This window comes from Euphorbia lathyris, chromosome 10 (assembly GCF_963576675.1).
Source record: "Euphorbia lathyris chromosome 10, ddEupLath1.1, whole genome shotgun sequence".
NCBI lineage: Eukaryota > Viridiplantae > Streptophyta > Magnoliopsida > Malpighiales > Euphorbiaceae > Euphorbia > Euphorbia lathyris.
This window is the reverse complement of record NC_088919.1, coordinates 46,859,701-46,883,549: the sequence shown is the minus strand read 5'-3', so window position 1 is coordinate 46,883,549 and position 23,849 is coordinate 46,859,701. Positions and strand designations below refer to the sequence as shown.

Genomic DNA, 23,849 nt, shown 5'->3' with positions numbered 1-23,849 from the left:
AAATATTTAATGGCCAAATAAAAATCGGGCCCAATCCAATGGGATACTTAATAACTCTTTTGGCCCAACCCAATATAAACCCTTCAACCATCTCAAAAGTTTCCCATGTGGGATACTTAAAGTCACAAAAGACAAACAAAGGCTAAAGAGCCATTTTACCAAAATCTCCAACATGAAATAGAATTACTATTCCACAAAAATAGAATAAGAGTTCATTAAATATATAATCATATGTTTAGTTGATGGAATGTGATAAAAAAGGAATACTCAAGTTTGTAGCTCAAATGATAACCTTACCCTTAAGTGTAACTTCTTGTTTATTTAAAAAACTTAAATATTATCCTCAGCTATTCAAATATTTAATATATATTAAAAGTGAAAAACAGGAAAATACAGAAAATTGGTAAACACGAAAAAAAGGAGAATGCAAAAAACAGGGAAAATGCGAAAAACACAAAATACAGAAAAATGCAGAAAACAGGAAAAACACAGAATACAAGAAAAAGATGAAAAGAATACGGAAAAGGAGAAAATTCGAAAAATCCCATAAAAATGAGAAAAATGCAAAATACTGAAAAAAAAGATTGGAAAACGACAAAACGGGAGATTATGGAAAAAATGCAGTAAATGGTAGTATTCTGCATTTTCCTTTTTATTTTTTCTGTTTTTCGCGTTTTGTAAGGTATTCTGCCTTTCAGAATTTTCTATTTTTTGCGTTTTCCCCTGTTTTATGTTTTTCCTATATTTTTTTATTTTCTGTGTTTTTCATGTATTTGTTCATTCTTGTATTTTTTGTTTTTCTTATATTCTGCATTTTTTCTGTATTATTCTTTTTCCCCATATTCTTTATTTTCTGTGTTTTTTCCTATATTATGTGTTTTTAGCCATTTCTCACATTTTCCCCGTTTTTTGAGGTTTTCTCTGATGCGCACTTCTCAGCTAGGGTAATATTTATACTATTACGCATTGGTCATCAATAACAGTATAGGAAAATGGGTATCCAAGTATCGGTTCACAGGGAGAAATACGTGTTGATGTACAATATTTGATCATGTTGTAATGCCTTGAATCAGTATATCATGTTTCCTATTCGGAGTAGTATTGTGTTTCGGATTTCTATTTGGATTTGGAATCGTGGGGACATTATGGGATCATGGGTTCCTAGTTGGATTAGGATCATGGGTTCTATTAAGCCCAAAATATACCTAATATATCATCTTTAATTACATCAATATTGCTACAAATTCATGCTATTTATACCTGTTTAGAATGCTTTTACTCTCGAATATGTTTCTTTCTTACAATGTACATAGATATTTGGTAAAATCCAAATAGGAACGAAAAGAGCTCAAAAATAGAATAACAACCCTACAAAAGGAGTTAAAAACGCCGAAGATCAAATTACACCAAAACGAGGACAAAGACGAGGTCAGAAACAAAAGAAAAGTCAAATTCTCGGTTGAGGAAACAAATTCTCGGTAGAGAATTTTATGAAAGCCGCGACCGAGAATCCACAATTCTCGGTCGCGACACGCGTTTTTCAGAAACTCCTTCCCTTCGTTCGAAGACCAAAATGATGCTCCCCCATTCTCGGCCGAGAATTAAATATTCTCGGTAAGAGCAGAAAATCTGTATAAGCCAATTGCACACTTTCGTTTTCGACGAAACGCGTTCGTTCGGGTGGATAAATACGTCCTTTCACAACGGATACGATCCTTCACAACAGACACGACACTTCAATCAAGACTCTTCAACATCTATAAATAAAGAGTTGATGAAGAGAAGAAGATATATAAAAGAAAGAGATTAGTATAGAATTTATGCAGAAATTCCAAGTCAAGTGATTCAGATTTTAGATTTCATTTCTGTTCAAAGCAATATGATGTACACACATTGTTTATTTAATAATAACAAACACAGTAGCGTTTAGACATTGTTCAAATTTAGTTTAAATTTTGGTAGTAGATAGACCAGTCTCTATTACGAAGATTCAACGAGAAGATTGAGTAGAGGATCCGCCCTGAGTCTGACAAACTCTAACGAAACCCAAGGAAATGATTGACAACCCGTTCACTTGCAAGTCGTAGAATGTTTTCATGCTCATTGTTCTCTGTAAACTTGTATCAATTTATATTTCATCTAATAAAGTCTGTTTTATGCGATAGATTTTTATGCAGCACTTTGGTATAGAATCCAAAGTGGACTGCTGGTGTTTTCATTAAAACGTAGTTCAATTCAAAATCTTTACAAGGAAAATTTGTTGAACAATTTAGACAAATTTCTATCTCGAAAGAGTTTTAATTTGGTTAAGGTAGCGATCTAACTCGATCATAGGAGGATTGACTACAGTTCAAAGCCTAAAAATTAGAGGTTCCGTCATTTATTTCATCGTCATAATTTATATAAAGTTTAAAGTTGTTTTCTTTGCTTAATGCAAACGAATATATTTGTTTACTTTTCTAAAAAGTACTAAACGTTCATGTCTTGCAAATTCATTCTTAAATCAGAACATTTTCTAACGTCTTCATACTCTAATCTAATTCTCATTCTAGCAATTTCAAAACCAAATCCGATTTAATGATTTTCCTTATTATAAATCTTAAAATTATATTTAACCTATTCAAAATAAGTTTTTGTTAAAAAAACGTTCCCTGTGGGATCGATATCTTTTATTACTACAAGCATATACCGTGCACTTGCGGAAATCGCTCAACAAGTTTTTGGCGCCGTTGCCGGGGATCGATATCTTTCATTGAAAAACTATGCCCGTATAGAAATATTATTTCTAACGATAATGATAACCTAAAAATAAAAATCATATTAACTTATGATTAATTTATAAATCATATGAAAATGTAAAGTTAATAAAAGGGTAAATTCCAAAAAAAAACTCATGTGGTTTGATGTTGTTCCAAAAAAACCCTTGTGGTTTGTTATTACAAAAAAAAAAAGACTGTGGTTTGCGCCGTTACCCGAAAAACGGAAATTGGCTTAACACCGTTAATTTGCTGACGTGGCACAAGGGTAAAACAGGAAATTCGATTTTTTTTTTTATTTTTTTCCCTCTTCTCTCTCCTCCTTCATCTTCTTCCTTCTCCTTCATCTTCTTCCTTCTCCTTCATCATCTCTTCTCTCCTCCTCCTTCTTCCTTCTCTTCTCCTCCTTCTTCTTCTTCTTCTTCTTTTTTCTTCTTTTTCCCCTCTCTCTCTTCTTCTTTTTTTCTTTTTTTTTAATTTCGAGATTTCTGGAATCCAGCCCCATACCTTAATCCTAATTACTTTTTCGGTTTCTTTTTACTCATTCGTATATCGACTATGGAGAAGGTCCCAGGTACTACTACATACAGTCTTGCCCTATTTCGAGAATTCTGGAAATTAAAAAAAAAAAGAAAAAAGATGAAGAAAAAAAGAAGAAGAGAGAGAGAGGGGAAAAAGAAGAAAAAAGAAGAAGAAGAAGGAGGAGGAGGAGAGAAGGAAGAAGGAGGAGGAGAGAAGAGATGATGAAGGAGAAGGAAGAAGATGAAGGAGGAGAGAGAAGAGGGAAAAAAATAAAAATAAAAATTCGAATTTCCTGTTTTACCCTTGTGCCACGTCAGCAAATTAACGGTGTTAAGCCCATTTCCGTTTTTCGGGTAACGGCGCAAACCACAGTCCTTTTTTTTTGTAATAACAAACCACAAGGGTTTTTTTGGAACAACATCAAACCACAGGGTTTTTTTTTGGAATTTACCCTTAATAAAAATAGTGTGTAAAAATAAAATGTGTTGCAATATATGTTGCATTTGCATAAAAACTATTCGTTGCATTTAGTATTTGTGCTAAAAAGGAAAATGATATATGTATATCTCCTCCCACACTTAAATTGGACCATGTCCTCATTGGTGCATAAATGGACATAACATAAAAGAAGCACGAAATAAAGCATACGAAAGAAAGATAGAAATTTAGCAAATGAAACATTCAACATAAAATTAAAAATTATACCAAACAGCATAAATAAAATTGTACCAAACTGAAATTTAAAAATAACATAGCAAGATAAAAATAAAAGGAACAACCTAGGCATTAGGCGGGGAATTCGGAGGTGTAGGTGAAGTCTCCACATTTCGGCGTCGGAAAAATGAAAGCATCCGAGACCGAGTAGACCTATGCTCACGCCTCAAAAGATTGAGGTTGCCATTCATCACCATGTTATTTTCTACCAAATCATCAATTCGTACATTCATTTGGCGATTATTGGAATTGATTTGGTTCAAAATCCGCCTAAGATCAACCGGATCATCATCTTGAGGTGCTTGGGGTTATGGTTGAGATTGTGGCGCATCCTCCTCTCCTTCCGCCTCGCCTCCGCCTTCGGTACCTACAAATTGAGAACCTGAAGCGCCTCCACCTATAGTGCCACGAAGATGGACAATACGGGAAGCATATGAAATAAAGACGGGAGGACCCGTAGGAAGCAATAAGTGAGCCAGCTCAAGAGCCGAGATGTCTAAGAGTGGAATATACCCACGGTAGGTGGACATGTCATAATCGGCCAATTCACCCTGTGCTCCTAACACAATAGCAGTGATAAAATTACAGAGAGGGATTTGAATGGTAGTAGCCCTCGAAGCACGGAATAAATTATCAAACAGAATACCAATGCTATCAACCCGCAAGCCCTTAAACAACAAAACAAACAAATCCCAAACCTGAATCTTCGAACTCTCAACACGACCAAACAAAGAGAAACTTAAAAATTTATGAAAGAAGAACACACAATTGTCCTTAAACAACTTGCTTGAGGTGTTTTTCGAATTGAAATAGTCTTGATCCGAAAGAGTTTGCCAAATAGCATCATTATCAAAATCCTTAGTCTTATCATAAAAATCAGAAGTAGGGAAACCAAACATGTTTCCCATTGCTTCATAATCAATGCTGTAAGTCACACCATTATTCCTAAAAGAAATAGATGTCTTCTTCTTGTTCATAGTCAAGGTGACCAAAAACTCCACCACATACTCATTTATACGGGGAAAACACATAGAAATGAATTTTTGCCACCCCAAAGCCTCAATAAAAGCATCAATTCTAGTGCAGAAATTCAATGCTCTTACCGAATCGAAGTCTAGGAAGTGCATGTCCACAAATTGGCGATCGACTTTTGAAAAGTGAGTGAAACGAGCGGCTTCCTCCTCTGAAGCGATATCGAAATAAGCCCCGCATCGAACCCGTAGGCGATTAGCTTCCGTAATAGTGGGCTTGTGACCAACACGCTTAGTTCTAGGCATGTTAATGGTGTTTTAGGGTTTTGAGAAGAAGAAAAGAAAAGATAAATTGAGACAAAGAGCAAAGCTTGAAGATAAGCTGGGAGTTGGAATGGGAGGTGATTTAAGTGAAAAGAGTATAGAAATGGTAATGAATAAACTGGGAAGAGTAAAAGTTGTTTTATGGGGAAGAGTTTGGAGTTGGGGATTGGGTATAAAGAGATGTGATGTGAGGTTTGTGTAAGAGGTAGGTTTATATAGGGTGAAAATAGGTAGATGTAGAGATAGAATAGGAATAGGAATAGGCTTGAAAAATAAGGCAAAAATCAGAATGAATCTCACTGCAGGTCGCGTGTCGTGACCGAGAATGGCCGAGCCGCGATCGCGGAACGTGAATTTCAGAGAAAAATTTGCTCTGAATTTCAGCCGTTTTTGCTAGTCATACCAAGAATTATAAATTCTCGGTAGAGAATTGGTCAAAAATGGCTTTTTATGTGCCTTTTGACTTGGTTTGTGCAATTTTGTTGATTAATTGGGTACTAAACTTAATATAAATTGTCCCTGCACTTAAAAACTAAAAGAAATGATATTAATTGCAAGGAAAACCAAAGGTTTAGCCTTAATAATTTGAATTAAAGGGAAATAAATGGTATATGAAGAATTAATGAAACTTAAATGCTCATTTATGCATACAAGTTAAAAGAATCATATTAAGTGCATATTAAGTTCATATGAATACATATTAAATACATGAAATTATTCAATTGAAAGAATTGAAAAAAAACCTAATGTATTAAATTCAATGAATTAAGTTTGTGAAATTGGATTATGCGTTTGAATAATAAATCATAATAGATTAATCTAAACATTTAATTATCGTTATTTTACCAATACGTTCAACTATCAGAAAATAAATGAACTAAGATGAATAGAAAAGTTAATTTATTAACAAAACACATATGTACAAAATAAAATTGAAAAACCTAAACTATTCTATATATTCATCCCTATCAAGCGGGATTCTTCTAGCCATATAGCGATCAATTTGCAACTGCACGAAAGCCTGACGTTCCGGTGCAGAAAGAAAATGAGGGCCTGCTCGAAATACACATTTCACAAGTCCTTCGTACTCGAGAAACTCATAATCGAGAGTCGGGAAACTCTCATCCTTGCTCCAAGGAATATCAATAGTACCCTTGGTACCGAGAATTATCCCACAAATAATATTCCCGAATCCAATCTTTTTATCCGTGGATCGAGATGCAGCAACAAGACCTTCCATCAGAATTTTGGAAGAATCTACTGTATTGCCTTGGAACACATCCCCAAGGACATACAAATCAGTGTCACAGACCACACTACTGAATGTGCTACCAAACAGAATGTGACACAAAAATTTGTGCAAATACAGCATGGAATTGGAGTGAAAAGACTGATTGTAGGCGAGTTTAGAATTGAATCGCCAGAATCCAGTGAGCATTCTCCAAATATCAGTGGATGTCATGTCTTTTCCAGGATGACATTTGATTGTATCCCTCGGGGGAAAACCAAACCAAGCATGCAACTCGGGATAGCCGAAAGTGAAGATTTCGCCATCTCGACGAAAACTGAGACGTACCCGTCGTTTATTGACGAAACGAATGGTACAAAAGAATTCGAGTATCCAGTTGCCAATTATAGGAAATTGCATTTTGGCGAATTTTGTCCACCCTAAGCGTTCCAAATAGCGGCTCATGTCATCGCTAATTCGAAGCTGAGAGTTAAGAAAGTCATCCATATACAACATTCCAGTGAAGAATTTGTAACAGAGCCTCCAGTAACGCTTACCTTCATCGTGATTGAAGATAGGAAATGGCGCCCCATATCGTTTGGATAAGTCTGGGCATTTGTTGCTTGAAGCAGCATTGTTCTTTGAAGGTTTGTTTTTGGTAGGCATGGCGTAGAACTAAAGATACAAGGTTTCTGTAACTTAGGAAAAATGGTGTTTGAAGAAAATCAGAAATTTGATCTGACAAAGATGAAAAGATTTGTAACAGAACCAAGATCCTCAAGGACTTATTTATAAGATTTTAGGATGAAATGAGGTGTTGTTTTGATGGGAAAAGGCATAAAATTATACCTTTCTGAATTGAAGAAACTTAAGTTTTCGTTTATGAAAGGGTTTGTCTGCAGGTTGAAGATGATTCAGGCCTGATATTGCAGAAATAACGCGTGTCGCGATCGAGAATTCCAAATTCTCGGTCGCGACACGCTGATTTCCTTGCGGAAATCAGGCGTCGAAACCTATATCCCGATTCTCGGTAGAGAATTTAATATTCTCGGTAAGTTCAGAAAAACCTAACCTATTTGGACAATTGTGAAAAAGAGGATTCTCGGCCGAGAATCCCAAATTCTTGGCAGAGAATTGCCTGAAACTTCAATTTCGGTCTAATTGCCTAAAATCAAATCTAAAATCATGAAATAAATATATTTTATGCATCTAAATCATAATATAAAATCATCTAATCATAAAAATGGCATGTGTAAAAATAAAATAAAAAAAATAAATAAAAATGAACAAAAATCTAAAAGAAATAAAACAAAATAAACTGTGTTAGAAAAGCTAAACGATTTAAACGTCAGATAATAATGTTACGAACTTAATTCCTATGTGTGAAATATTTTCGTAATAAATTTTACATCGATTACCATTAACTTTGAAACAAACTCCGTTAGGGCCTTCCAGTTCTAAAGAACCATAATCGAATGTTTTGACGACTAAATACGGTCCTATCCACCTGGACTTAAGTTTTTCTGGAAATAAACGAAGTCGTGAATTAAATAACAGCACCTTATCCTCAACATTAAAGTGTTTGAATTTAATCTTGGCATCGTGCCATTTTTTCACTTTTTCTTTATAAATCATTGCATTTTCATAAGATAGATGGCGTAACTCATCTAATTCATTTAAATCAAGCAAACGTTTCTTACCTGCTTGTCGTAAATCAAAGTTAAGTTCCCTAATAGCCCAATAGGCTTTCTGTTCTAATTCGACTGGCAAATGACATGCCTTCCCATACACTAAACGGTATGGAGTCATTCCTATTGGTGTTTTAAATGCAGTAATGTATGCCCATAACGCATTATTCAGTTTACAAGACCAATCTTTTCTTGAAGATGAAACTGTTTTCTCTAGAATCCATTTGAGTTCTCTATTAGATATCTCTGCATGGCCATTTGACTGAGGATGGTATGGCATAGACACGCAGTGGCGTACTCCATATTTTTTCATAAGCGTATCAAAACTTCGGTTTATAAAATGGGTACCACCATCACTAACGATGACTCTTGGACAACCAAATCTACAAAATATATCGTCAAGAAAATTAATAGCTACTTTAGAGTCATTTGTCGGGGTTGCAATTGCTTCAACCCACTTTGAAACATAATCTACGGCGACTAATATGTAAGTTTTACCAAAAGAAGGGGGAAAAGGTCCCATCTATTCCCCACATGTCGAAGACTTCAACTTCTAGCATGGTTGTGAGGGGCATCTCATCTTTCCTTCCTAAACTTCCGGTTCTTTGGCACTTATCACAACGAGTAATAAATGAACGGACGTATTTAAACATCGTAGGCCAAAAGAAACCACATTCAAATATTCTAGCTATTGTCTTGCTAACTCCATTATGTCCTCCATAAGAGCTAGAATGGCATTCCAACATTATGGATTCATATTCATTTTCAACAACGCATCTCCTAATTATCCCGTCACCGTAAGTTTTGAACAAAAATGGATCTTCCCAAAAATACTGTTTAATGTCAAAGAAAAATTTCTTCTTTTGTTGGAAAGATAATCCTTCCGGAGCAATATTGGCTGCAAGATAATTAACAATATCTGCATACCATGGCGACATGACACTTTTTATTTGATAGAGATGTTCATCAGGGAAATCATCTCGTATAGCGATAGTTTCACCTATAGGACCGTTTTCATCTTCAAGTCTCGATAGATGATCGGCGATAAGGTTTTCTACTCCATTTTTGTCTTTAATTTCTATATCAAATTCTTGTAACAATAAAACTCATCTAATGAGACGTGGTTTTGCATCTTTTTTAGCAAATAAATACCTTAAAGCTGCATGGTCAGTATAGATAATAACTTTCGAACCTAACAAGTATGACCTAAACTTATCGCATGCAAAGACTACAGCTAACATTTCTTTCTCTGTTGTGGTGTAGTTTAATTGTGCACCGGACAGTGTGTGACTTCCATAATAAATGACATAAAGTTTCTTATCCTTCCTCTGACCTAAAACACATCCGACAGCTAAATCACTTGCATCACACATAATTTCAAAGGGTAAATCTCAATCGGGTTTAGCAATAATAGGTGTACTGACTCAAACTGTTTTCAATGTTTCGAAAGCTTTAACGCAATCTTCATTAAAATCAAAAGTTGAATCTTTCATGAGTAAATTAGTGAGTGGTTTGGAAATTACAGAAAAATTCTTAATAAATCTTCTGTAAAAACCGGCATGTCCTAAAAATGACCTTACTCCCTTAACAGTAGTTGGAGGGGGTAATTTTTCTATTACTGAAGTTTTTGCTCTATCCACTTCTAATCCTTTTTCAGATATTTTGTGACCTAAAACAATTCCTTCGTCAACCATGAAATGACATTTTTCCCAGTTTAATACCAAATTTGTTTCTTCACACCTAGACAAAACTTTATCCAAGTTTTTTAGGCATGAATCAAAAGAATCTCCATAAACTGAAAAATGATCCATAAAAACTTCCATGATATCTTCAATAAAATCATTAAAAATCGCAGTCATACAACGTTGAAATGTTGCAGGTGCGTTACATAGACCAAAGGGCATTCTCCTATATGCAAATGTTTCGTAAGGACATGTGAAGGTCGTTTTATCTTGGTCATCCGGTTAAATATATATTTGAAAGAATCCGGAGTAACCATCTAGAAAACAATAGAAAGCATGACCAGCTATCCTTTCGATCATTTGATCAATGAAAGGAAGAGGAAAATGATCTTTCCTAGTTGCTTTATTAAGGTTCCTATAATCTATACAAACTCTCCAACCAATGGTGGTTCGTGTAGGTATTAATTCACCTTCTTCATTCCTTACAACTGTTATGCCTCCCTTTTTAGGTACACAATGGATTGGACTAACCCATTCACTATCCGAAATAGGATAAATGATTCCATTGTCCAGAAGTTTAGTAATCTCATTTTTTACTACTTCTTTCATATTCGGATTTAGGCGTCTTTGTCTATCCGCTTTAGGTGGCTTATCTTCTTCTAAGTGAATTCTGTGCATTACAATGCTCGAATTAATACCTTTTAAGTCTGAAATTTGCCAACCCATATTTCCTATCCTATTTCTAACAACTTCTTTCAATTTCTCTTCTTGAACCTGTGTTAACTTGTTAGAGATAATTATAGGTAGATAATCGCTTTCTCCTAAGAAAGTGTACCTCAAATGACTTGGTAATTCTTTAAGTTCTAATTTAGGTGGAACTATAATCGAAGGCGGAACCGGTCCATCTTCTCAAATCAAAGGTTCTGGGTCCTTATCTTCTAGTTCCTCACTCATTATAGGTTCTATTATTTCTTCTTTTTGAACAGTGTTATTGACACAATCTTCAATTAAATCAAGTTTCATACAAGCGAAATCTTCCATAGGATATTTCATAGCTTGGTTCATATCGAACTCAATCTTATCATCTCCTATTCGTAAAACTACTTTCCCTTCCGACACATCAACTAGAGCACGTCCCGTGTTCATGAATGGTCTACCAAAGATTAGCGGACAATTTACGTCATATGCAAAATCTAATATAACGAAATCGGTGGAAAAAATCAATTTGTCAACTTTAACTAAAACATCCTCAATTATACCATATGGTCTTTTAGTGGTTTGATCCGCTAATTGCAAAACCATATTGGAACGTTTGATATCTTCTTCTAAGCCTAACTTATTAAAAATAGATAAAGGAATCAAGTTTATGCTTGCTCCTAAATCACAAAGACAACTTGGGAATTCAATATCTCCCAATTTACACGGAATGGTAAAACATCCAGGATCTTTGAGTTTGGTGGGCAAATTACTTGACACAATTGAACTGCAATCTTCAGTTAGTGAAATGGATGAAATTCCTTCCCAACTGATTTTCTTTGAAATTAAATCTTTGAGGAATTTACCATAATTGGGAATTTGCGTAATCGCATCCATAAACGTAAATTAATATGCAAATTTTTAAGTTTGTCTAAAAATGTTAAAAGTTGTTTGTCATAGTCCTTATTGCGGACTTTGTGTGGAAAAGGTGGTTTGGGTACAAAAGTTTTTGTACTAGAGTCAATTGGTGCATCTTTTTGATTTAATGTATCTTCTTTGGGCTTTGGTAAATCAGTTCCAGGTAAAGTCGAATTTCCGGGCATTTCCGGGCCTAAGTAATTTTTCCCTGAACGAAGAGTGATAGCCTTAACATGCTCCTTCGGATTTTCTTCCGTATGGTTTGGAAGACTTCCCTCTTTGCGAGACGAAATTGATTTAGCGAGTTGTCCAATTTGAACCTCCAAATTATGGATGCTAGATGATTGGTTTTTAATAAGCTGATCGAATTTATTCTCGATCCGTTTAAAACCATCGTCGTGATTACTTATTTTTCCGCTCATAGCATCAATAAATTTATCGATTTTAGAAGATAAAGTGCTAATCGTATCTCTTGATTGATTTTGATTAGCATTAGCATTATTATTATTATCTCTCCATTTAAAGTTTGGATGATTTCTCCATCCAGGATTATATGTGTTGGAATAAGGGTTATTGGTTTGGTTTTGCCATTGGATAAAATTTACCTGTTCAATTTTGCTCATACCTTTATAATCCACATCCGTTTGGATTGGCTTACCATTAGGATCACACGGTGCCATAAACCTATCACACGGTGCCACGATTGCGACCACCCTTATCACAATCGAGGTATGAAAGGAACGTTTAAAAATATATAGTAAGCATGTTTAAGTTTAAAGTAACGATTACGTCCACCCATGGCATGGTCGGTACCTCTTAAGCGAACACAAAACAATAAAAATATGTATAAGGTTACGATTAAGACCACCCTTATCTCGGGCGTAACTAAGTAAATAAATTAATATATCTCATATATTAGTTTAGGTTTGGGAAAAGAAATTTTGTGTTTTGAAATGCCTTGAGACGACAGACTCAATAACATGCGTGCTTATATCGTCCCGAATGCTTTAATTCAAAAATTGAAAACACAAGACGAATGATATATCGTATTTATACTAAGTTAGTTTGATATTTTGCGTATAAATTTGTCATGCGAAGTTAGTCTTTTCAGCTTAACTAATTTAAAAGGTAATATAGAGATATATGTTTTATTTTCATAAACGAGATTAGTTAAAAAATAAATTCAGTGAAATTTTGCTCGGGACTAGCAAAAGATTAAGTGTGGAGATTTGTTAAGCCCAAAATATACCTAATTAGCATCTATAATTACATCAATATTTCTACAAATTCATGCTATTTATACCTTTTAGAATGCTTTTACTCTCGAATATGTTTCTTTCTTACAAGGTACATAAATATTTGCTAAAATCCAAATAGGAACGAAAAGAGCTCAAAAATAGAATAAAAACCCTACAAAAGGAGTCAAAAATGACGAAGATCAAATTACACCAAAACGACGACAAAGACGAGGTGAGAAACAAAAGAAAAGCCAAATTCTCGGTTGCGGAAACAAATTCTCGGTAGAGAATTTTGTGAAAGCCGCGACCGAGAATCCACAATTCTCAATCGCGACACGCGTTTTTCAGAAACGCATTCCCTTCGTTCGAAGACCAAAATGATGCTCCCCCATTCTTGGTCCAGAATTAAGTATTCTCGGTAAAAGCAAAAAATCTGTATAAGCCAATTGCACACTTTCGTTTTCGACGAAACGCGTTCGTTCGGGTGGATAAAGACGTCCTTTCACAACGGATACGATCCTTCACAACGGACACGACACTTCAATCAAGACTCTTCAATATCTATAAATAAAGAGTTGATGAAGAGAAAAAGATATATAAAAGAAAGAGATTAGTATGAAATTTATGCAGAAATTCCGAGTCAAGTGATTCAGAATTTAGATTTCATTTCTGTTCAAAGCAATATGATGTACACACATTGTTTATTTAATAATAACAAACACAGTAGTGTTTAGACATTGTTCAAATTTAGTTTACATTTTGGTAGTAGATAGACCAGTCTCTATTACGAAGATTCAACGAGAAGATTGAGTAGAGGATCCGCCCTGATTCTGACAAACTCTAACGAAACCCAAGGAAAGGATTGACAACCCGTTCACTTGCAAGTCATAGAATGTTTTCATGCTCCTTGTTCTCGATAAACTTGTATCAAGTTATATTTCATCTAATAAAGTCCGTTCTATTCGATAGATTTTTATGCAGCACTTTCGTAAAGAATCTGAAGTGGACTGCTGGTGTTTTCATTAAAACGTAGTTTAATTCAAAATCTTTACAAGGAAACTTTGTTGAACAACTTAGACAAATTTCTATCTCGAAAGAGTTTTAATTTGGTTAAGGTAGCGATCTAACCCGACTGTAAGAGAATTGACTACAGTTCAAAGCCTAAAAATTAGAGGTTCCGTCATTTATTTCATCGTCATAATTTATACAAAGTTTAAAGTTGTTTTCTTTGCTTAATGCAAACGAATATATTTGTTTACTTTTCTAAAAAGTACTAAACGTTCCTGTCTTGCAAATTCATTCTTAAATCAGAATATTTTCTAACGTCTTCATACTCTAATCTAATTCTCATTCTAGCAATTTCAAAACCAAATCCGATTTAACGATTTTCCTTATTATAAATCTTAAAAGTATATTTAACCTATTCAAAATAAGTTTTTGTTAAAAAACGTTCCCTGTGGGATCGATATCTTTTATTACTACAAGCGTATACCGTGCACTTGCGGAAATCGCTCAACAGGTTCCTAGTTGGATTAGGATCATGGGTTCCTAGTTGGATTAGGTCATGTGTTTAAAGTAGGATTAAGTTAGATTGGGCATTATAAATACCCCATTATATAAACCTAATCATGTAATCTGTTTTTCTGCCTCCTAATAAATAATATTCTCATTCTGCCCGTGGACTAGCCAACACAACGTTGGTGAATCACGTAAATCTATGTTTCGATTATTTACTTATTTATCTTTCGTTAATTCCGCACAACAAACTGGTATCAAAGCTTTTTGGATTCCCATAGGTGTTTTGTTTTCTGGAGAGAAAGATGTCTGCTATGAACGTGAAAATCGAAAATTTTACTAGGAGAAATAGTTTCAGTCTATGACAAATTAAAATGTGGGCTTTGTTAAAACAACAAGGTATGTGGATGTCGTTGAAGAAGACAACGGGAGAGGTCACTGCTAAGATGGTGATCTGGAAGAAAAGGCACATTCGACAATTATGTTGTGCCTTGTAGATGACGTCATCACTGGGGTGTCAAACGAAGAGACTGTTGTTGGTCTGTGGATGAAGTTAGAGAGCTTATACATGACGAAATCTCTAACAAACAAACTTCTTCTGAAACAACGTCTGTTTGGCCTATAAATTCCAGAATTTCTAGAATGTCATAATTCCAAAATTTTCAGAATGTCATAATTTCTGAATTTCGAGCTCTAAAATTCCAGAATTTTTGAAATTCTAGATATCTGAAATTTCAAAAATTCCAGATCTCTGAAATTCCAGAAAATTCTAGAATTTAGGAATTTTAAATTCTAGAAAATTATGAAATTTTAGAATTTCTGATCTATAAAAGCATGAAACCATGTGTTTCTTAAAAAAAAACCCTTAATTTTATAATTTTTCTTTTGAGAATATATAATTTAATATTTCGTGGAATTAGATAATATTATTTTTTGTTTTAGACGTTTTATATGAGAAATAAAAATATATATATCTGTTAATTATTAAATTATTAAATAAATGAATGTTTTGACGAAATTATTTATTGGGTTGTCGTCACATCCTCACATTTTATAAATAAATAAATATATTATTTCGTGATGAAGCTCTTAGCCTAGTGGTTGAGAGCTTACCTATGCCTTGGGAGGTCATGGGTTCGAATCACATTCGGGTCTGGTGGAGATTTTTCTTTCTTCTTTAATGTAAGCGCATTGCGCAAAATTTAAAAAAAAAAATAAATAAATATATTATTACAAATGAAACTATATGTAATGAGTTGAAAAATCTACTAATATTAAAGAATAAGTTGGATTGGTGGGTTGGGTATATTTTGTACACCCCTGTTGGCACAGGCTTGTTGTGACTATCTACCAAAAACCTTATCATGTTTGCTACTTGATTGTCAAAGATCACCAATTAAAATCTTAACAGAAAACAAGTGGAAAACATGGAAGATGAATGATCCGTGATGTGAATTGGAAGTCGGAACTAAACCACCCATAAAATTGAAAAAAATGGAGATGCAGATTCATGCTGAAAATGTTCAAAGCTGTTTGGAGGAAGTTTAGTGGTAACAAAATTACCAGACCTCCCACCCCAAAAGGCCTTGGATCGTGAGTGACCAATGATGAAATTGATCAAACCATTTGATTTCTGCCTTTTAATTAAGCTAGTAATGAAATTGCTTTTTATTCAAATGGCTACTCTAAAGGAAGTGTATGTTCAAGTATGAAAATTAGCACAGAAATCTCAATTTCATATATGGTTGGGATGGTTGGGGCTACAGTAGGGAGAAATATGAAAGAGAGGTTTCCTCGCATTAAAGTAGAAATAGGGTTTTGAAGACAGATTTCATCAGGATAATAGATAATTCTGACAGGGAGCATCTCCTTTGAGGATCCGGTCCGAGCGATGGAAGTCGGAGGAGGAACCAAGCACGGATAATTATTGGATCAATAACCAATCCACGCCTTCGCTTGACTTAATCCCACGCTCCGCGTGGAGTATAAGTGATCCGGACTAAGTTGCACTTATTGGATCAGCAGCCAATCCATGCTCCGTTTGGCTTTTCCCACGAGGAGCTTGGAATCACTTAAAAGGCCTAGTGGATCAGCCTTGCTACTTACTCCAGCTTCCTCCTATTTATAACTCTGCCACTCCCTAATTACAACCTTGCCACTCCTTAATTACCATCATGCCACCCCTTTACCTTCAACCAATTTTACGCTTTTAAGTTTTATATAATTAATTATGTCTTTACCCTTTATTGTAATTTGTCAATTAGGTTTTGGATGCTATAAATGCATCTCATTCTTTGTAATTGTTGAAGTTTTATCAAATACAAAATTATATCTTCTTCATTGAAGTTTGTTAAGGTTGGAAACCTTCAAGGGATCTTTGATTTCCTTACAGTTTAGCCGTAAAAACCTAGGATTCACTACTTCTAGTTTAGCTAGAGAAGAACATCTTTGTTAGTTTATGATTAAAACTAACTCGTCCAGAAATAATCTGTATCAAATTCCTAGAACTATAGCAGTTGATAGTCTCACTTATGATGCCTAAAAGCATAAGTGTGCACAGTTGTCCTCGAAATGCACAAGTACTGGACTTTCTTTTATATTCAACTATCAGTATTTAGAGGTAAAAGCAATAAAAAGTAACAACAAAATCATGATAAGTTGTTGATTTATAATGAGAGGTTGCATAATAGTCTGGTCCTATACTATAAAGATATTATCTGCTCTATTTCAAGTCCACTTTCCAATACATGTAGAGACATTTTGAAGCCGTGAAACCTAAGAAATGGGACATGCGCCAAAATAGACAATATCCACAGGTTGTTACAGATAGAGTGAGAACAAATTACATATTGACAAGAAGCTAAACCTCATGAATATGCTCCATCAATATCACAAGAAAAACCATAGTCGTAATTAAGCTTACTTGCTGAGAAGTAAGATGCCATTGTTGATGAACTTTTGCCCCAACAAATGAGTTGAGCATTTTTTCCATAGCCTCAGCAAACAAGGAACTGAGAGATGGACGCAACACCTATATCAAATAGTTATTTACTATTCAGGCCAAAACAATGGAGCTAACCTGAATAAATTTTTGAATAGCCTAATAGAGGTTTATGGATTAAATTAAATTAAATCAACTCTATTTTGAAGAACTGTGATATGCTGAAGACCCAGATTTCAATAGCCCCAAAGTGAGCAAAAGTTTGTGATTATAATTTATCACATATAAGTGACAAAGAACATGACCTAATACAGTTACTGAAACAATAATTATAATAAATAATAATAAATTACTGAATTGAACTGAATGCTCCTCAACTGAACTGAAATTATTGATACTGAAATTAAGTGACAAAGAACAGAGCCTAATACAATTACATATTATCTTAAATTGCAAAAATAATTAAGTCGGACACATATAAGTTAGGTCATGTTCATTTTCACCTAATTTTAGTATCAATAATTTTAATTTAGTTCAGTTTAATAATTTATCCTTATTTATTATAATTTATATATAATTTATAATTTAGCATTATTTATAAATAACTCATCATTATTTATTATAATTATTTATATATATTATATATTATTTGTAATTTAGCATTCTTTATATATAATTCATCATTATTTATTATAATTATAATTATTTATATATAATTTATAATTTATTATATATATCATTATAATTATTTACATATAATATATACTTTACTATATATATATAATTTATCATTATTTATTATAATCATAAATATTTATATATAAAATTTATCACCATTGGATGATGGAGCATAAAATTAATCCAATGGTGAAAATGAGCACCAAGTAACGGTACTTTGTAAAAAACAAAGTAACCATAGCGGACACCTTTATTATAATTATAATTATTAGGTGCAACTTATTTGTAAATTTTGCGAGAAGTAAATAAATATTATATCAATATTGTACGTTACAATGCTCTACAAAATTAACTGTCTCAACTACATTTTAATTTTCTTAATCATCTTCTTTAACTTCATCATCATTATCATCTTTATTTTCCGCTTGCACTTTATTATCTGATAGTCGTGATTGTCAAATTTGTTGCGCTATTATTATTATTATTATTATAAGCTTATTTATTGTAATTATTGTTATTTTTAAAGTCTAATATTATCATTATTGTTAAGTTCAGTTTAGTAGCATTCAGTTCAGTAAAAAAGAACATGGCCTTAATTACAAACTTTTTTCTTCAAAAGTGTATGAGATATTTAATATGTTGCTAAAAATATATATAGTTACACTAAATAACTAACTAAAAATGTATGAAACTCTTTCAAGTTATTGACAAACTTGTTTGTGTTAGATATGTAATTATCTTGTTTAGCAAATATATTATTTGATTATATGTAATTATCTTGTTTAGCATAATTATAGGCATAATTATAGAGTTTGATTATAGGCATAATTATAGGGATTGATTTTGTAAACTTCTGGTATTTATACTCTCATTGATCAATAGAAATCAGGAAGGGTTCTACCACTATTATGGTATCCGAGCTTAAACCCTCACTGCTGCACTCGCTTCCCTCTCTCTTCTGCTACTTTTTAATCCAAAACCAACCATGACCAAAAAACCTGCCTCATCTTCTCCTCCTCTTCCTTCACCCATTCATCTCCTTTCATCATGGGCTTCTATGCCACCTTGGGACACCCCACCTTGCCCATGCTCAGTGTGCACAATCTCGCGCGTCCTCTCAACCTGGAATTTTGGGCCCCGTCCTTCACCTCCACAAACTCATGTTGCTCATACTCACCAATCTTTCATTCCCATTGATATTACGGAGGCTATGCATACTATGACCATTGCACCAACACCCTAACAATGACATATGGACACCGGGGCTACATCTCATATGACCGCTGATGGAGATATGCTCACATCTTATTTTAATATGAGTCAAAATCATAACATAATTGTTGGTAATGGTCAAAGTGTTCCAATTCATGGTTATGGCAATGCAGGTTTACCCAGTTCCACCACCCATTTGTTATTAAATAATGTTTTGCATGCACCCCAATTGATTAAAAACGTTATATATGTGCGTAAATTTACCATTGATAATTATGTGTCTGTGGAATTTGATCCCTTTGGTTTCTCTGTGAAAGATCTACGAACGGGGGGCTTATTATGAGATGTAACAGTGAGGGTGATCTTTATCATGTCACACCCAGTTCTGCTTCTGATTTATCTTATCCTTCTACTTTTTCTTCTTTATCTCCTACCATTTGGCATAATCGTTTGGGACATCTAAAGGCTAATGTTTTAAGCACCCTTTAGAATAATAAATTTATTTATTGTACTAGATGCTTCAGTTTGTTCTTCTTGTGTTTATGGGAAACAAATAAAATTTCCATTCGCCAAGTCTAATAGTTATACATGCATGCCCTTTGATACTATTCATAGTGATGTTTGGATGTCACCCATTTTAAGCTCTAGTGGTCATCGCTATTATGTCCTTTTTCTTTATTATTATACAAATTTCTGGTGGACATTCCCCTTAGCAAATAAATCTCAAGTACATTCTACTTTTCTTTCCTTTCATACTTTTGTTCGCACACAATTTGAACGAGACATCAAAACCTTTCAATGTGATAATGGTGGCGAATATAATAACGTACAATTTCATCAATTTTGTCAAACTAGTGGAATGCAATTTTGCTTTTCTTATCCTCATACCTCTTCTCAAAACGGGAAATCGGAACGAACCATTCGTACTATTAATAATGTTATTCGCACTATTCTAAATCATACGTCTATTCCCTTCTCTTTTTGGACTCATGCACTCGAACATGCTACCTATCTTCTCGATATCTACCCTTATAAACTTCTAGGTTTCCAATCACACACCAAAATTCTATACCAACGTGACCCTAGACTTTCCCATTTACGCATTTTTGGTTGTTTGTGCTTTCCCCTTATCCCCTCTACATCCCGAACTAAATTGCAAGCCCGATCTTCTCCATGTGTTTTCTTAAGATACCCGTCAAACCATCGGGGTTACAAATGTTTTGATCTGACAAACAATAAAATTATTATCTGAAGACATGTCACATTTGATGAAAAAGTATTCCCATTTGCTTTCAAAAACCAACGCCTACTCCTTCTCATACCTCAAATGTACTCTCTCCCTCTATTTATTATTCTCCACCACCCATGCATAAAAACAATATCACCCTGCCACCTTCCCATAACATTCCAGCTACACCATTTTCCCATTTACCACCTGCTACTCCCATACAGCCCCACACCTCACCCATACTATCTCCTTCCAACTTGTCAGTTCACTTGCCTCACCCTCACCCAACTCGCCATCTTCTATATTAAATAACTCACCATATACTCCTGCCCACGCCACTGATCCAACACCACCTACCCCCCTACCGCCACAAATATTCCCCTTATTGCCCCCTCTCATCCTATGACTACCTAAGCCCAATATGGTATCTTTAAACCTCGTCGTTTCCTAAACCTTCACACAACCACTCCTAAACCTATTTCTCCCATACCCACAAATCCCTCCCTTGCATTATATGACCCGAATTGGAAACTTGCTATGACCGACAAATACGAGTCTCTTATTAAAAATAAGACATGGGTACTTATACCACGTCCTAAATCTACTAATGTTATTCGTAGTTGGTGGATTTTTAGGCACAAAACTAAGGCAAATGGGTCATTCGAAAGGTATAAGGCTCGCTTAGTTCGCAATGGGGCGAGTCAGTTGGTTGGTGTGGAGTGGAGATACTTTTAGCCTAGTAGTCAAACCGGCAAGAATTCGAGCAGTTCCGACCATTGCCCTTTCAAAGAACTGGAGTCTCCATCAACTTGATGTGAAGAATGCCTTTTTGCACAGTGATCTTAATGAAACTATCTATATGCATCAACCATTGGGGTTTTGCAACCCTGAACATCCGGATCATGTTTGTTTACTAAAAAAGTCACTCTATGGGCTCAAATAGGCCCTTTGGGCTTGGTACCAACGGTTTGCCTCCTTTCTCTCTACATTGGGTTTTTCTCATAGTGTTTCTGACCAATCTCTTTTTGTGTTTCACTGAGGGAACGACATAGCTTACTTACTATTGTATGTTGATGGCATTGCTGATTACGAGGTAAAAGACAAGGGTAAGGAAAGGCTAAAAGAGTAGTTACCGAGGTCCCAGAAATTCTCACTGCTTCCTCTGATAATCTTCGGACTTCTATCATCAACAAATTAAGCTCTGAGTTCGCTATGAAGTGTTGGAGTTTAGTGTCCTAAAGACAATGGTTTTAGGATATGCATATTAATGAATAAATTGTTTATTTAATCATTTGTTTAATCAGATATATAGCATAACTAAATATATATATAAAAGACATTAATCTTTCATAAAAAAGTAATCCCAAGTTTATTTAAGTAGTTATAAAGTGTTCATACAAGTATGAAGTGAGACTATACTTTATAATAGACCAATAAACTTAAAATCAGCCCAAGTCAAGTACTGTGTTATAAGGGTTGGCATATTACTGCTGAGACTTGCATGTAACAGTGTTTTCTGTCGAGACAGAGAACTGATCTCACAACCTTTAGATATGGAGATATTTAGATAGTTACATGGATCCGGTGAAGGAGTTCATTAGGATTGGGACCCGACTTGAGATAACAGTATAGATAGATTTATCTGAGTGTCAACTGTTCATCTCATTGGTATTAGTAGGTATAACTAATCCTCAGACTCAAACATTCATTAATTAGTGATTTTGGATTATGGAGTGTGATGCTTTGATTTTGTGCGAGCACGATCCACTATAGGAGAGGCCCTGGGGTGTGTGAGAGCGGGGTTGGGTATCACATAAAGTAATTTCAGAATAGTTAAGTTAGATTGGGCATTCGTCACTCCTGATAAATGAGAGATATATCCAAATGGCCGCTTGTGGTGAATTAATTGAAATCCTTGCAAGGTGTAGAAATAGAAATTTCATTTAACTTATCTTTCAGAGTAAATTCAACCTAGACAAGTAAAAAAGGACTCTTCGTTATATGTAACCTTGACACGTTCCATGGTTATAAGGAATTGATCACAAGATATTGCTGATGAATGATCGAATTATAATGCACCTAATGCGGAAAGGTTAACGTCAGTATTCAACCTGACTTCTTATTTGTACTAGGGGAATGTCTTAGGTTCTGTCAGTAATAGCTCGCGAAGACATTCCGTTATATACATGTTGAAATTAATCAAGATGAATTAATTTCAAAAGCTATATAGAGCTAGTAGAAATAATGACCTAATGGGTTGCACATGAGGCTTGGAATGAGAGGGCGAAACTGTAATTAGTGGGACATTAATGCATGGGCCAAAATTTAGAGTATTATTAGGGATAAATTAATTTGATTAATAATTATAATTAGATTATAATTGTAAATTAAATTATAGGATTATTTGATAATATTAATTAGAGGTTTTAATGTGATTATAACTCTAATTAATTATCCCTAACGTAAATTAAATAACTAATTAGATTAGAGTTATTATCTAAATATAATTAGTCATTATTTAGATAATAAATAAGTGTTTATTTAATTATCTAATTAGTAATTCTATTCCAAATTGAATTGTAATTGATTAATCAAATAATACAACTAGGGTTAGGATTTGAGAAGTCTATAAATAGACCATGACCCTAGGACTTTCGATCAACACAAAAGCAAGAGTCTAAGGAACTGTTCCGAAATCATCCCAGCTAAATTACTATCTTTCTTGCTCTCTCTTTGATCTCGTGTCGATTCCTTTAGAGGCAATCACTGCGATTGCTATTTATTAGTTTATTACTAACAGTATTTCTTTTCTGTGTTAATCATTATTCGTGACTCACGGATTAAGAGTTGTGGGCACTTCGTTTGCAACTGTAGATAGTTCATCAGATAAGGTATTTCATTCTATCTCTTTGTATGAAATAACAATTAGCATATCTTGAAAAAGGGAAATAGATAAAATTTTATTATTCCGTTGTGCCTAGACTTGTCTATTTTCCTTCTTGAAGGACTTAGGTCCACTGCACTACTTCTTGGGCATCTCGGTTTCTCAAACACCTGGAACTCTTTTCCGGTCTCAAAAGAAATATGCTTCTAACATCATAAAAAAGGTCAGCTCACTTCTTGTAACTAATGTGCCACTCCAGTTGACAACAAACAAAAGCTAAATATCTCCTCTAGTTCTCCATACCATGATCCAACCGAGTACAGGAGTCTCGCTGGTGCTCTGCAGTATTTGACTCTCACTCGGCCAGACATCTCCTACGCATTTCAGCAAGTTTGTTTATTCATGCATGATCCGAAAATACAACATATGGTGGCAATCAAAAGGATACTTTGGTACATCAAAGGCACTCTTGATCTTGGTCTCACACTCACACCTTCCTCTCTGAGCACTTTGGTTTCCTATACTGATGTTGATTAGGGTGGTTTTCCTGACACACGTCGCTTGACATTTGGTTACTACATCTTCCTTGGAGACAATCTCATATATTGGTCCGCCAAGCGCCAACCTACTTTATCTCGCTCTAGCGCTGAAGCC

At 34.5% G+C, this 23,849-nt stretch overlaps 1 non-coding gene across 1 annotated transcript; it reads right to left on the bottom strand.

The window, feature by feature from the left end:
• Nucleotides 1-15,769: 15,769 nt before the first annotated feature.
• LOC136210239 (small nucleolar RNA U19) lies at nt 15,770-15,907 on the bottom strand. The gene has a single exon (XR_010677947.1). It is a non-coding gene; the product is annotated as a small nucleolar RNA U19 (small nucleolar RNA).
• Nucleotides 15,908-23,849: the final 7,942 nt, after the last annotated feature.